The 12,580-nt window shown below is 39.9% G+C and overlaps 1 protein-coding gene across 3 annotated transcripts in view; it reads right to left on the bottom strand.

The window, feature by feature from the left end:
• The window catches only part of LOC124386140 (A disintegrin and metalloproteinase with thrombospondin motifs 2-like), a 132,427-nt gene that overhangs the window by 117,917 nt on the left and 1,930 nt on the right, over positions 1 to 12,580 (bottom strand). The gene's annotated exons all lie outside the window — the stretch shown is intronic.

Here is a 12,580-nt window from a genome sequence, read left to right as displayed (position 1 = left end):
TACATTTTTGTCTGTCATACAATCTGACATTATGACAATCTGACAGTTTGACGCAAAGAGATATTAAAAAGTGCAGCGTGTGCATAGGCAATAGGTAAGAAGACTGACTTTGCAGTTGTAAAGCCATCTCAGTTTGCCAGCTCTATTAACAGAAGTGCATGTTGTAGGAGAAGAAGAACTGAAGTGGATTGACTTCTGGTTTGGCCTTGATCCAACATTTTTGTCTTTCCTCCATCAGTTGTTAGATATTGATCATCGGCAATCCTAAATGTCAGGGCAGTGACCCTTTGCCTGAGGCACAGAGTTTTCGAATTATTTGCAATTTCCTACAGCTCAAACCAATACTGTTGGACTGTCTCATTTCCTCAGGACATTATGTCAAATTATGTGAAACTAATGCCTGCTAGTAGACCTCTTCTTCTTCTTCTTCTTCTTCTTCTTCTTTTAGCTTATCCCTGCATGTCTTCCTTCACCACATCCATAAACATCTTCCTTGGTCTTCCTCTTTTCCGTCTTCCTGGTGGCTCCATCCTCAGCATTCTCCTACCGATATACCCCGCGTCCCTCCTCTGCACATGTCCAAACCATCTCAATCACACCTCCCTCACCTTGTCTCCAAAACGTCCTACATACGCTGTCCCTCTAATAAACTAATTTCAAATACTGTCCATCGTCGTCACTCCCAATGAGCATCTCAACATCTTCAGCTCTGCTACCTCCAGCTCCACCTCCTGTCTTTTACTCAATGCTCAAAACTCAATGCTCAAACTTAAACACTGTCTCAAAACCATACAACATCGCAGGTCTCAAATGCCAAACATTTTTTGTTAATTTTTTACATGAATTTAGTCCAACCCATCATCAGCACAAAAATGAGCTTTGGATCGTCCTAGCTTTGAAACTGGGTGTTTTTTATGTTTCAAAAATACTTAATTTGATGCTCTTGCAGGTAATGTAGCAGCCGTAACAGCTTGTGTCTCAGTAGGATCTTTGACCTCTTCACTGCTTCTCTGCGTTCTAACTCACTCATCTGCCTCAGATGCGAACATGGCGAGCGCCAGGTTTTGAGACAAAACTCACAATAACAATTCCATCGCAGTGCCATGCTTTTGATGCCGTTGCATTTCTAACATCACATCTGATGCACAGTCGCTCTTTATAAAGAACAGATTGCCCTCGTTTCAGAAAAGATGAATATCCGCTCGTTGAAAAGTGCAGACTTTCTGGTTTGCACGCTTGTCACCTGTTTGTCAAAGAACAACAAAGTACAATTCTATCGATATTCATTATTGAGTCGTTAGTAACAGGGTTATATTTTATATTTCCCTCCTACTTGCTTTCTGGTGTGATTTGGTATCCTTGGCAGACTTTCTGTCTATGCCCTGTAGCTCTGTGTTAGCAATACATCTGTTAGACTACAAGCCTCCCTGAGCATGAGTTACACAGCAGACATGAGGGTCTAACACCTCCACACTCTGTTAAATTTAATTTCTCCTGCAGGTGCTGTAACAATTATGAACCTCAGTTGGGGCAAAACGTACGATTTTCCACTTAAGCAGCATGTCTGAACACTAGCCTGGCTAATGGCGGCTTCTCGCTCTGAAAGAAATGACCTCAGACAGATTTGTCAGTGTCATAATTCGAGGTTTAACCAATGATATACAATATAAGAACAAGTGAGGTCAGGAGAGACTGGGAAATATAAAAGCACTTTGAAAGTTTGAACGAGAGGTCAGAATATTCAGTTTCCTTGGAAAGCGAGGCGCGAGCAAAGCTGCCCGCTTTGACAAAGTGACCGCAGACAACCGCAGCCATGACCCATATCATAACCAAGCTTTAACCCATGATACACCCTAAAGGATGTGAGATCATGACGAGAAGGCACATATAAAGATACATTGAAAGAATAATAGAGGGGTTTTTGATATTCCTTTTCCTTGAAAGCTTTAAAAGATTGAGGCCCCAGATCCCATGTCGCAAACAAGCTTTGGTACACACGTAAACCTATGGTACACACACTACTACGGAAGTCCTTAGATATGCGTTATAATATTTTTTCTTATTACGACTTCATTTTCTCATGATCTCGACATAACAATAGCTCATGGCATAGTAAATGTTGATAATAGATAATAGAGATAATTGATATTAGAGAATAGACATAATAGATGCCCGACTTACACATTTTCGGAGATATGAACACGGCCACCAAAAAAAAAAAAAAAAAAAGCATATCTAAATATATTCAAGAAAACTTTCAAAATTCAGATTTGTCAATGCCGCAAGCAGAGGATCGAAGAAGAAGAAGGGATTGTGGGACTGAGAGCAAAACCTCTTTCTTCTGTGCAAAGTCCTCGTTGTGAGAAAACGTATTATGTACAGTATTCGTACAGTGTTGCGATTTTTGTGTTGTGATTTTAGCGTTTGCTAATTTCTTACCATGGTAGAAAAACGCTGAAGTAGTGCTCCAACTGGTGGACATTAAGGTAAGTAAAATATTTATATACATCTTTGTAATGTAGATTTAGCATTGACTGCATTAATCTTAAAAAAATATATATAGTTTATCGCTTGGTATACCTATCTCGGGGTTCCTCGGAACGCATCATAGAGTTTGACTCTTCTCGACTTGTGACGCCGATAAAAATCCTCAAAACCAGAAACAAATACACACTCTAACACCAAAACAACTGAACTCGGTCGACCGCTGAAGAGAATAAGGCATCTTGGCAGCGTATAGTAAGAAAATGTAAATGCCACTCGACAATGTAAATATTTTTAGTTCTGTTGTTTCACTATTGTCAGCGTAAGATCAAAAAATCTAAGTCAGACCACAGAAAAATTCAATACTGATAACGAGGAAACAATGGTTGTTATGTCAAGATCACGAGAAAATTAAGTCGCTATAACGAAAAAAAAAACAACTTTTGTTATGGTGAGAAATCTATGTTGTAATCAAAAGTCGGAATTATAATTGCGTTGTGACGAGTAAACAAGAATTTAACAATTATTATAATGCATGGCCACTAAAGACTTCTGTACACTACAGATACAAGCGAGCGAAACAAAAAAGGCAGACCCAAAGAATGAAAGAAAATGGCCTTTCCTCCTTTCCTTTAAAAGCAGGGTAAGCACAATAAGGTACAGTATAATATATAGTATAGTACAAATAATTTAATCACACCGTTTTTTAGAGTTTGAGTACACAATGATAATGATATCGAGTAACCTATACATTGAACAACCTACCTAGTAAACAAGTTACGTCAAGAAATCAGAGGTGTGCTGGAGCTCTGTTTATGTCAATTGCTGCCATGTGTTGCTAGCAACTCTTCCGCTAACTGCTAAAAAAAATTAGGAGGCACACTAGTGTATAGGACGTCTTTTGATGTGTTTTCTGGTAGCATTACATTTTACATTTCAACTAGGAGACCCAAATCTGTTCAATAAACATATGTTTTCCATGGGTTGGAGTGAATGATCTTATATATATATGTGTGTATATACATGATTTAGACAGAATACGTCCAGATCCCTGACATTTCCTGACATTTTGTTCATAAATTAGGTGTTCTCAAACCTAAATTTAAAAGACAAGCATGCCAGATAACACTAGCTAAAGTGAAATGATCTGATTATAAAAAGACAGACTATAATAACTAGCCTGGTAACAAAGTAATAGATGTACACAAGGCCAATGAAGCCTGATTAAGCTAAAAAGATAGTGAGAGTTTAGCAGAAGAGTCTACGAGGCATCATATCACACCTCACTGGGGTGCTATGGAGTGAGATTCTCAACTCTGAGATAAACCAGCACCCTTGATTAGTAGCACAGCTTCAGAGCAACACGATCAGCTCTGAATTCTGCTTATTAATACGTATTGTTGTAAAAATAAATCTGTACACATGATCAACAGTGTGAGCAAACGGTGTGTATATGCAATATATTTGTGTGACTGGTGAATTTATCTTTACTCGTTTATTCTTATTCGGTATCTTTTTTATGACTTTCTCCCGTTTTCTCTCTGAAAGCAAAATCTAGCATCACCACATTCCCTATGAGAGACAAAACAAAGACTGTCTGGGGGATGTGAATAAACCATGAATACGTCCCAGTGGATCCCCAGGATCTACAAGCCTGGACTGACAGCCAACTGTTTTTCATGCAGTTGCATGGAGAGTTTGGATGTGTCAGCACAGATATCAGGTTTTATCCAAAGAATACAAGAATCTCCTGTATTTCTTAGCACGCATGAGTGTAGCTCCCTTATAGTAATGCTGAAGTAAAAAAAAAGGAAAAACTAATGGTCTTTTAGGTTCAGCATCATCATACAATAATCAATAACCAATCAGGCATAACATTATAACATTATAACATTATAACATTATGAGCTGTGAAGTGAAGAACACTGATTATCTCTTCATCATGGCACCTGTTAGTGGGTGGGATTTATTAGTGAACGAGTGTACATTTTGTCCTCAAAGTTGATGTTAGAAGCAGAAAAAATGGGAGCGCGTAAGTTTGACAAATTGTGACGTCTAGATGACTGGGTCAGAGCATCTCCAAAACTGCAGCTCTTGTGAGATGTTTCTGGTCTGCAGTGGTCAGAATCTATCAAAAGTGCTACAAGGAAGGAACAGTGGTGAACCGGTGACAGGGTCGTGGGCGTCCGAGGCTCATTGATGCACGTGAGGAGCGAAGGCTGGTCCGTGTGGTCCGATCCAACAGTCAAGCTCCTGTATCTCAAACTGCTGAAGAAGTTCATGCTGTTGATGCTTGATGGGTCAGAACTGTTTGGCAGCAAAAAGGGGACCAACACCATATTAAGCAGGTGGTCATAATGTTATGTCTAATCGGTGTATATGAGCTATAAGTAATGTATAAGTAAAAAAAAAGTAAAACTCAATTCTAAAGGCAAAAACTGTCTTTTACTTTCAGCATTATCTTCTGTGATACCTCCATGTACACAGACTCGCATTATGACATTATAACATTATGAGTGGTAAAGTAAATAACACTAATGATCTCTTTATCATGGCACCTGTTAGTGGGTGGGATATATTTATTAGGCAGCAAGTAAACATTTTGACAGCTAGACGACTGGGTCAGTCCATCAGTGTTATTCACTTCACCGGTCATAAGGTTACAATGTCATAATGTCATGCATGGTTTGGTGTATATTGACAATCCTTCCAAAGGCAACCAAAATGGCATCAATTCCTAACCACAGGTCTATGTGATGATGTATGCAGCATTTTTCTGAATACTTTTTTTTTTCCTGCTAGTGAAAACCCTGTTGATTCAGAACACTGTGTCATGAATATGGTGCAGCCTGGGTAATAGCTGCTGAATTGCAGTGAGTACGAGTCAGTAATTACAGGTCTGGAGCGTGGCATTCGCTGTGTCACTGACTGCTTGATAATAGGCCCTTGATTGAGTAATTGCGGGTTTGAGGGCCACGCTGACGGGTGGAGTCTGTAATGATAGCGCAATCGCTCGTTCATTCATGCCCTATTGCTGACTGGTTTGCACAAATAGCACCAAAGGAGGTCAGTTAACAACCGCTCAGTACAAAATTGATATAATAACCACACTCAAAGGTAATGATACTTGAGCTTGGCTCAGTCTGACTCACTACAGTGGTTAGAAACACGAAGGCGGAGCATCTCTTACTATAAACACCTGCCATTCTACTGAAAATCTCCACACAGCCACAACAATAAGACTCACTCAAACCACACGATATCTGAGGATACATAACCGACATTTATCCACACTAATCCTAGAAGAAAGAGGTTAGTCATGGACACAAACTGGACTTTCTAGTCATCTCAAAGCAAAGAAGCCACGTGAGGCACTTTAAATTCATGCTAGCAGGCGCATCATTGCTGCCACAATCTTTTGTTGTCCCTAATAATACTGCTTAGTGTTAAGCAAACAACCTGAACCTGTGTCTCTTCTGACTGTTTAGCCTCTTTTATGTATCCGAATTGACCCGGTTCTTCACAGCGAGAGTAGCTAGTACTACTCTGTGACTCTCAGTTGTGTAACACCTTCAGGACAACCTCACAGAGATTACTATTAGCCTCTTAGAGCCTGGAGCTGAGCAGCAGTGGTGATGTGATTGAGGCCAACGGACAAAAGGGTTCACTTGTCACACGAGAACATGATCCACCCTGCGAGAGAAGTGGAGGTGAGGATATAATTGCATGGGGCGTTGGAGCGTGATAAAAAAAAGGGAAAAAAAGCAGGGCTTCGGCTTCTCCTAAAAGAGCAACACCTCTTGGGGAAAAGGCCAAGTGGCAGCCTGCTTGTGTAGCGAAACAAACACGGCAGCGGCAGCCATTCATTATGAGCAAGTCTCTCATCCATTCCTGCTCTCTGTCACCACCTTGGTTGTGCCTTTTTGCAACTGTCTCCGGGTCTCTGATATCTTCATTATTCTGGCAACATTACCAGCCAAGTTGCCCTGGGGATCTCTGCACTGAGACTTTTTTGGCCTGTAAAATCTTCTGTATATCGGTTTAGGAACTGTATACCATTATACATTGCTACAGTGAAAGAATGCACAACTGAAACGTTCTCACAAAGTAACAGGGTCGATATAGCTGAGGAGCTAAATCTACACAGTTAATTGAAAGCAAGATTTAAGTTCAAGCATCTAGGTTCTCGAGTTATCCCGGAGAACCAAGATGATGCCCATGGGGATATCTGGGGAAAATATGCAAAACTTTACTGAGACAGCAATTTAGACCTCTATATCTGTATCTGTATATTTTCCCTGTTTTTCTAACACCAAAGCCTGTCATCATAAAGCCCATCCCGTTCTCTGGTCCACCAGGCTCTAAGTTCAGATGGACAGTCAGCTGCTTCCACTAGCTTGATAAGCAATGGCTTTCGCTGGCTTGATAATGGAGAGCTGTGACCAGGGAAAAATCAAACATTTCCCTCCAAATACTACTACATGCTACAAGACATAAAATAGGCCCATTCACACATTAATAACACAGTGATTTCTTGTACAAACATGTGATCAATAAAAAAAATATCCTGGTAGATTATAAAAGAAAAGCTGATCAATGTAACAACCAAAAGCTTTTCAAATCACACAATCATTAGAAGTGTGATATTTTGGAAGGTGAGGGATAGAAAAGGAGTGTGCTATTATTGATCTTTAAGAATAAGGGAGATGCGCAGACCTGCAGTAACTACAGGGGAATTAGGTTGATCAGTCACACCATGAAGTTATGGGAAAGAGTAGTGGAAGCCAGGCTGAGAGAAGAGGTGACCATCTGTGAGCAAAAGTGAGCACCACAGATGCCTTATTTGCTTTGAGAATGTTGATGGAGAAGTATAGAGAAGGACATAAGGAGTTGCATTGTGTGTTTGTGCATTTAGAGAAAGCGTACGACAGAGTGCTGAGAAAGGACTTGTATTATATGAGGAAGTCAGGTGTGTCAGAGAAGTATGTGAGGGTGGTGCCAGACATGTATGAGGACAGTGTGACAGCAGTGAAGTGTGCAGTAGAACCGACAGACTGGTTCAAGGTGGAGGTTAGACTGCATCAAGGATCGGCTCTAAGCCCTCTCCTGTTTGCAGTGGTGATGGACGCGTTCAGACAGGAGTCTTGTGGACTATGATGTTTGCGGATGATATTGTGATTTGTGGTGAGAGTAGGGAGCAGGTTGAGAAGATCCTGGAGAGGTGGAGGTACGTGCTGGAGAGAAGAGGAATGAAAGTCAGTAGGAGTAAGATAGAGAACATTTGTGTGAATGAGAGGGCAGTGGAGTAGTGCAGTTGCAGGGAGAAGAGGTGGAGAAGGTGGAGAAGTTCAGGAACCTGGGTTCAACAGTGCAAAGTAATGGAAAGTGTGATAGAGACATTAAGAAAAGTGTGCAGGCAGGGTGGAGTGGGTGGAGAAGAGTGATAGCAGAAGTGATTTGTGATAGAAGAGTATCTGTGAGAGTGAAAGGGAAAGTTTATAGGACTGTGGTGAGACCTGAGATGTTGTATGGTTTAGAGACAGTGGCATTGAGTAAAAGACAGGAGGTGGAGCTGGAGGTAGCGGAGCTAAAGATGTTGAGGTTTTCGTTGGGAGTGACGAGGATGGACAGGATTAGAAATGAGTTTATTAGAGGGACAGCACATGTATGATGTTTTGGAGACAAGGTGAGGGAGGTGAGATTGAGATGGTTTGGACATGTGCAGAGGAGGGACATGGGGTATATCGGTAGGAAAATGCTAAAAATAGAGCTAACAGGAAGGAGGAAAAGAGGAAGACCAAGAAGGAGTTTTATGGATGTGGTGAGGGAAGACATGCAGGTGGTTGGGGTGAAAGAGGCAGATGCAGAGGACAGGGAGGTATGGGGAAAGATGATCCGCTGTGGCGACCCCTCATGGGAGAAGCCGAAAAAAGAAGAAGAAAAAGAAGCTCAAGACACACATTGCAAATGGTACCAAATAACCAATTGTTCCAGCTTCTTAAACAGATAATCGTATGCACGGTCATTGCTGCTGAGATTACGGGGCTGAGGCTTGGTTAGAAAATGACAGTGGATCATGTAGCGAGTGCAGAGAGCTCACTTTTCAAAGTTATAAGAACATTAAAGGTGTAGTCACAAGAATCTTGTTCTGCTGCACCGTATACGTAATATTCATAGAAAAATCCTCCCTTAGACACAGGAATACACTTTGTAAAGGTTGCCAGTGCAGAGCATTTGGTGTATAGCACCATACACAGACTTATTTGCATCTATGAAAAATGTAGAGTCACGTTTTCAGAAAAAGAAGGAAGGAAGAGGAAACCTGAATGGATAAAGGAAGAACATGTAAAACTTCACAGCCAAAAATTCTTGCAATATAAAAAAATACAATATCTAAACCTCTAAACATCAGAAGAAGTCTAGTGTACACTCCAGCTCAGAGATTTACCATGAAAAATCTTGTCTCTTTAGCACAAATATACCTTTCTGACCCGAGCAAATCACCTCTGTCACCACTGAACCAAACCCGGTGTCCGTGAATTGTGACAGCACGCATCGCTGTATTAAAAGTTTCTTATAATAAATAATTAATAATCTGCCATCAAAACATATTTACTTTTGCTTCGAGGAAAACAATGGCTTTCTCTATCAGCAGATGTTCCAGCCAGCTGTTGTCTTCAATAAACGGCTTTCTCAGACGCTCAGCATTCCTGCGCTCATGAAAATAACCTGGCCCACACCAAAGAGTCCAGCCACGTAATCATAGGTTTCCTTTAAAAAAAAATGCGGTTTTCTTTTGCCCCGTGTTAGAGCCGGAAAGTAAAAATAGTTAAGACTGAAATATCAGGGTATGTGTAGAAGCTGTGGCTGGGAGTGTAACGAAGATTTAGAGCTGCTCCATATGCAGGATGGCCCTCAGCATCAGCAGCGCATCTGACCCTGAGGGTTTCAAGCTGAAGAATAGCAGGAAGACACACTTCACACAACACATCACACAATGTTCTTTGTGACAGAGCGCAAACTGAAACAGAGTGATAGGGTATAAATCATAAAACTAGATTTGACCTACATTTCAACAACTTACTCCAATGCATTTTGATATTCAGTTTTGAAACTTTTTGAAAACGCCAAATTTGTTAGCCTTAAGGTTGTTTATATGCTAGAATGCGCCGAAACATCGACGCAATTCGCATTTAGAAGATGCCTGCATTCATAATTGTCTTTCAAGACCACCAATACTGATCAAGTTTGCAGACATCATTCTGCACTTCAAATTTTCTGTCCAATCAAATGCTCGCTAGAAGTGCCCCACCCCCACCTTTTAAGTGAAACTGGGAATTTTAATATTACAGGTATAAAATAAGTGTAATAAGTAATAAGTGTCTAGTGTGTCCCATCACTGACATGCGGTGCACATTTTACAGGCCAGTCCAGACGCCGCTAATCAAGATGGCAGATAACAGTGTTAGCATGGAACGGCGTGTGGTGAAAAGGTTTCTGGTGAAAAGGCGTAAAACCGTCGGTTTTCTAAAGAAGAACAGTTCGGTGGTAAGACATTTAAATGGTGTAAACGTTTTAAATATGGCTGTACGTCCGTCAGTGACAATCCCGATCTTGGTGGTTTCCTCAAGATGAAGTAAAGCAAGCGGTCCTAGGATGGTTCAAGCGTACAAGTATGCCAAATATTTTCAGGTGTTAGTTAAATGCAGGGATAAGTGTATAAATGGAGCGGGGGGAGTATGAAGAAAAATAAATGCAGTTTTCGCTCCTTGAGATTGGTTCTGTTATTTCTCAAAAGTCCCAGGTTGACTTAAACGTCTCTCATAAAAAAACCTCTTTGCCATTTATGAGCGAGAGAACCCATGTCAGAAAGCATTGGGTTTTAGTCTGGCCTGCCAAAGCCTGTATTAATGGTTCTAATTGTTAACTACGGCTTAGCTTAAGCTCTGCGGAAAGTTAAATGTTAGTGGATATTTATAGGATGTTCCTCCTGATATGACCCACCATGTTTCAGTGGAAATTACATTAAGGCATTGCAGGACGATTTTAAAGATGACCAAGAATAAGATAGATGTCAGTCAACTAGCTTTTTTTACAGGATTCCTGTACTTGGACAGAATTAAAAGCCATTGAAGATATAGATGTGAAGACACCAACCTTAGAAATACTACTAGAATACTTAATTATTGTTATCTATTTTTTTATTATGTTATTTATACAGTGAAAATAAATCATTATTGAATGGAGGTTTCTTAAAAACTTCTCAGTTATGTCATTTGCCCTTATCCAGAACAACTTACAATTAATAATAATAATAATAATAATAATAATAATAATAATCTTTTAATTAGAGGGGTTGGGGGCGGAGGGGTAGGGTGGTGGGTGGAGGTTAAGAGACATTGCTCAAGGGGCTCAGCAGTGGCAGATTAATGGCACTAGGATTTGAACTCAATACTCTGAACAATATTCTGATCAAAAGTCCAACATCTTAACCACTGTTCTACCACTGTCACTTTCCCTTCTCCTTGGATCCGTCTTTGATTGCACATTTGTTTGGCCGAGCTTCCCAAGCAGGTTTCAGAGTAAAGCTTTTCATTATGCACTTTACGAGGAACAGGGTTTGGAGATTCATACACATCATAAGTTGTTTTTATTTAGTGGCCATTTAAAATGTGTGGATGAGGATGTTGCTTCTTGCTTCCTGCTTTCCCATTAAAGGGTTAATGAGCTTGTCCATCATTAAAGCTTTTATGTACTGTAAACTTTTATACCACATGCTTTTCCTTTCATAAAAGACCCCTTTTCCAAAGACAAAAAAAAACACATACTGTGTGAGATTTAATAAATAAATACATGAGCCAGAATAAATTCCATTAAACTAATAATTTCCTATGAACTACTGTACACGGCAACTGCAGAAGGATATTTTGAACGCAACTGTATTTGTATTTTGATGCAATTTGGCAATTAAATGCATTAAATACGTTTATTTTTCACCGATATTCTTGTACGCAATTTCAGCAATAAATTTTTCTAAAACGAAAAACAAATTATTTGTTGTAATGTAACCTGGATAAGAAATACTTTTCATTATGAAAGAGCAATACTAAATTAGAGAGAGAAAATATTTTTGTTCATACAAACAGGACTTCCTGGTTTCATTAGTAAAAAGCTCAAGGTAAAAAAAATTGAGGTTGGAATCAACTATAAAAAAAGGTCAATGTTTACTTCCAGTTTTTATGCAATTAAAAGATCAGTATATCACATGCAGAGGTCTGACAGCACATGGATCATTAGCGAACACCACAGTTTTTTATGAGGACGCAACAAAATCCCAGAGGAACAAAAAAAAAGTGGAAGGGTCTCTGTGAGGAAAATAAAAAAGTTGCAAAAACAAAATAATTGTTTGAATATCTTTGTGAGAGTCTGTAAAAATCTGAGTGAATGCAAAGATCCTTAGGAGGAACATAAAGAGATATACATTTTTAACCCATTATTCCCCATCACCATGTCCCCCGTGGGGCTCCATACGGGGGCAATAATGTTGTGTTTGTTTTTTTATTTCTGGCTTGAACCCAGCACCTTCTGCTTACCTTTCCCTGCTGGATATAGCGTGACTGCCCTGCTCAAATTCTTTATTCTGATTGGTCAGAAGGTCTAGATCTTTTTATTATTTTTGCATCTCTAACATAAATTCCAGCATGGGAAGGTCTTCAGAACTGTAACAAGACAAGCTGCGTTTTTTTGTCTTATTTCAATACAAAAACTTTACAAGACAGAATAGGAGATGGTGGTGAATTAATAATTGTTTGCTGTAAGTGACACCAGAAACTACTGTGCTTCAATGACAGGAAGTGCACATGATGTGTGAGAGTGTATTGAATATCCTGATTAAAGCTTTGTTCCCACATACAGTGAGTCGCTTTCAACTGTAGATCATTCATCCACTGAGCATTGGCAAACAAATATTTGTGTCCAGAACAAGACAAAGTTGAGAAAAGTTTAGGCAAACATAAAGCGACTTGAGACAGTAACTACAAATGAGAGTGAAGGCAGAAGAGTGCTCCTGATCGATCTTCTGATTCGTGGAACGCTA

The sequence above is a fragment of the Silurus meridionalis genome, chromosome 5, assembly GCF_014805685.1.
Source record: "Silurus meridionalis isolate SWU-2019-XX chromosome 5, ASM1480568v1, whole genome shotgun sequence".
In the NCBI taxonomy this organism is placed as follows: domain Eukaryota; kingdom Metazoa; phylum Chordata; class Actinopteri; order Siluriformes; family Siluridae; genus Silurus; species Silurus meridionalis.
The sequence above is the reverse complement of the archived record's forward strand: the minus strand, read 5'-3'. Positions and strand labels throughout refer to the sequence as shown.